Here is a 4499-nt window from a genome sequence, read left to right on the forward strand (position 1 = left end):
CATTGATAATTAGTAGATAAATGGAATATGTTTTGGCTGTAAACATCAAATTCTTGCCAGAATACAATAATAAAAGTGTCCCTTTACTTCTAAAACAATCATTGAGCAGATTTAAAAATCTGACCGGTATCCATGGCGACGGGCCGGTAGCCATGGCAACGGGCCGGTAACATGGCAACAGGCTGGTAACCATGGCGACGCATGTAATCGCATGGCAATGCGTCGGTAACCACAGCAACGCGTCGGTAACCATGGCAACGGACTGGTAACCATGGCAATGGGCTGGTAACCATGGCAACGGGCAGCCAACCATGGCAACAGACCGCCAACCATGGCAACGGACCGGTAACCATGTCAATGGGCCGGTAACCATGGCAATGCGTCGGTAACCATGGCAACGTGTCGGTAACCATGGCAACGCATGTAAACCATGCCATTGGGCCGGTAACCATGGCAATGGACCCGTAACCATGGCAATGCGTCGGTAACCATGGCAACGCATGTAAACCATGCCATTGGGCCGGTAACCATGGCAACGCATGTAAACGCATGTCAACACGTTGGTAGCCATGGCAACGGACCGGTAACCATGGCGATGCATGTAAACGGATCGGTAACCATGGCGACGCATGTAAACAGGCCGGTGACCATGGCGACGCATGTAAACCATGGTAACCAAGCTAAGTTCAAGTCAGCAGACAACGGAGCTAACTAGCAGCAGCTAGCTAGCCCAACTCCGCAGAGGTGTTCTCAGCGAGGTGAAGAGCGCAAGAACTGAGGGATGACTGTGATGACAGCGGCTATATGGGCAGGCGGGGCCGTCCGCGTGTCATCACACGTCATCTGCTTTAAAGGCGTGAATAAAGGTTTCTTTAGCCAGGACACGCGAGGGCGTGATATCCCATACTTATGTGTTGTACCGAGTGAATCGACTGAAAGGGAACTGTTTACACTCTGCTATCCCAGTATGAGTTTTTTGCAAAAAAAAGAAAGAAAGAAAGGAAAACAGTGTACGGTTATACAGTTTATGTATGTATATTGTGAATTCTGTAGAAAGGAATGCTGTGTGTGTGTGTGTGTGTGTGTGTGTGTGTGTGTGTGTGTGTGTGTGTGAGACCCCCACAGCAGGAGGCCCTTCAATTAGCATCCGCCCTCGTTAGCACCGCGCTTTCATTTGAGGCCCAATCCCGCTGGTTTAATGGCCACGATGCCTCTCCCTTTCCACTGCATTCTTTCCAAATCACTTCCACCACCAGCAGGAAAAGACAGAGCACTGCAAACAACAACACACACACACACACACACACACACACACACACACACACACACACACACACACACACACACACACACAGAGAAACAAACACACAGGAATAGTTGTCTGAGTGTTTCAGCATGTGAGCGTCCATAATAACAACGGTACCAGACATAGGCTGTGTTTGTCTTTGTAGGGGGTAATGAGTGTGTGTTTGCTTGTCGACAGTGTATTTACACTCACTGAGAGAGAAAGCAGGAAGGATCAGAGGCTTTTATGTGCTGAATGGGTGGTTTTTCTTTGTTTTGGACTGCAGGTTAATCTGCAGCATCTTGAGCAGTGTTGGCCAACAATTATGTACAATCTGTGGCGCATACTGTGTGTTCTGAAGCAGCTTGTGGATTTCACACTTTGGTTCTATTTGTACTTTTTTTCTGATTCATATGCTTCATGATGCTTTTGCATCTCTGTGAGATTCTGCAATGTTTTTCTTTTTATTGTTGTAACATTGATTTTAAATCTAGGCGATGTGAGAAGCGTGTAGATCAACCTTTTTAGATCAACCCCAACCTTTTTTGCGCCACGAACTGGTTTGTGCCCGACAATATTTTCACAGACCAGCCTTTAAGGTGTCGCGGATGAATACAACAAAATAAAACTAGTACCGGTACCGAAAAAAAGAAGATTTATTCATAGCACACGTGAAAAGACCCAGGAAAACAGAGTTAACGAAATAACTGCTTATTTAAGCAGTTATTTAACAAACGCAGGCAGACAAGGAAAATCTGAACTTGAGCTCTTTTATCTTCATTCAGTTGTCATCAGTTTCACACTGTACGTGTCTGTGTGTATATATACATCAATAGTGAATCTGTTCACATTGACAGACAGTAGGATGATTGTGAAAGGGTTTGGGAAGTTGGATCTGCTGAAGTCTCTGCATACAAAGTCTTGCTGCCCTACCGCAGTGATGACATGCATGTGTGTAGTGTTTGTGTGACCGAAACACAACTCCTTCCAAAAACGTGTGTGAGCTCAACACCTCCTGTGGTCCTCACCATGTAGGCAAACTGGGGTCTGACCCATAAAGGTCTAAGTGACAAATGGCCTGTATTTGTATAGCGCTTTACTTAGTCCCTAAGGACCCCAAAGTGCTTTACACTACATTCAGTCATTCACACACTGGTGATGGCAAGCTACATTGTAGCCACAGCTGCCCTGGGGTGCACTGACAGAGGCGAGGCTAACGGACACTGGTGCCACCGGGTCCTCTGACCACCTCCAGTAGGCAACGGGTGAAGTGTCTTGCCCAAGGACACAACGACCGAGACTGTCCGAACCGGGGCTCGAACCGGCAACCTTCCGATTACAAGACGAACTGCCAACTCTTGAGCCACGATCGCCGTTGCGATCAACATGTTGGTGTTTTTATTGATATAATTATTGGAATATTTACATTTATTTGAAACAACATGCTATCTATAGACTACAGACTCAGAAAGTTGCTAGCATGGCTGTGGTCAACACAATTCCTTGTGAATTGGAAGTTACCATGAGAAGGCACAACTTGGACCATGCATGGTAATGTTTATTCCTGACATGCAAAATGTACACCACAGAGAGGTGAACTGGCACATACAATATACTGGAAAGGAAACACATTAATACACGGAAATGAAGTGGAAAAGTTTGAACTGTTTTACTGACCGTTGGCTTCTGCTCGCCAATTGTTCCAGATGAAAAATGTAGATGTAAGAAAAACAGTAGGGCTGTCGCCTGCACTACGTAAACAGTAGGGCATCTTTGGATTTTGCTGCTTTCGGATGTTTTGCTAAAGTGACTTTTTGTACAACCACGAGTATGAACGGGGACTTGAAAGTCTGTTAACTCGACAGTTAGCAGTTGTACATCCTTTCACTGATGATGATGAGGACTTGGTAGTATCACTTTAGCAGCATAATATAGCTATAAGGTTTCACTTGTTTGAACTGTATGAGCAAGTGAAAACAAGCACTGTAACTTATCAAAATGAAAATGATACAAAATGTAAATTAACCCCGCCATCCAAATAACATTATTGCCCCCAAAATCTATCCAAATGATCTGAATAATGCAACATAGTGTTACTGAATTTTATCTCTGCTCACAAGCCTGGTACATGTCACTGTAACATACTTGTTATATGTATCCACAGGCAGAACAATAAACTGCATCTCTTCGATAAAATTATGAATACAGACAATTTGTCAGGCTTGAACTTTACAGAATGCTTGTGTTTTTTGTTTAAATGCTTTTCATTGTTACTAAGTTAAACTTATAGACCCGCTCGTTGTTTAAAAAAGAAGAAGCATGCGTACATATTGCATATATATTTTCCTATATAAATACATTTTATACCAATACAACAAGCTGGAAAAAACATTCAGTGAAATAATCAGTGACATTTAACAGTCATTGTATAACAATGCCAATGGTGTAGAAAGGCAGCAAACACACGTGCACGCGTGCACGCACACACGTAAAATTAATTATAAGGGAATATGGTGAGGAGAAACAACACCTGAAGGTGTAGCTGAGACTAAGTCATGTTTGTGGTAAATAATTAGATGTACACAAAACAGTCTCACATGTGCAAACCTGCTAGTCTCTCAGACTCCTGGAAAAGGTAAGAAACATGGAAATAACAGTCAAAATGAAGGCAGAGGTTCGGTGATCTACATTCAGGCATGCACTTAGTCTTGTTTTTTTTTGTTTTCAATGAAAAATTATAATAAATAAAAACAATTATGTCCCCTGCCCACTTTCACAAACCTTTGAGTTTCCACTGAGCATCCAGGTACTGACAAAGCAGCCACTATGACAGCCTTAGCAAACCCAGCACCGCTTGGCATACAAACATATAAAATGTACATATACAATGTATATATGTAATTTTTTTCTATCCACATTTCAAATATATTTGTAACTGTATATGCTTTGAATGCAAAAGATTCGATGAGGAATATATGAGGATTATATGCAGCTGTCCAAAGTTTGGCGACCAAACCCCAAATCCATTTTTCGAAAGAAGCTCCATCTCATACAGAGAAAGTCGCTCTCTCCTCATACACAGATTATTGTCTTCATTGAGAGAAGTCCATGTTCCACACTGGGAAACACACGGGGTTCCTTCTGACCACAAACAAATCTGCATTTTCTTCCTCCTCTGTTTTAACCTGACAGATTTACATCAGGATTTTCATTA

This window comes from Astatotilapia calliptera, chromosome 14 (genome assembly GCF_964374335.1).
Source record: "Astatotilapia calliptera chromosome 14, fAstCal68.1, whole genome shotgun sequence".
NCBI lineage: Eukaryota > Metazoa > Chordata > Actinopteri > Cichliformes > Cichlidae > Astatotilapia > Astatotilapia calliptera.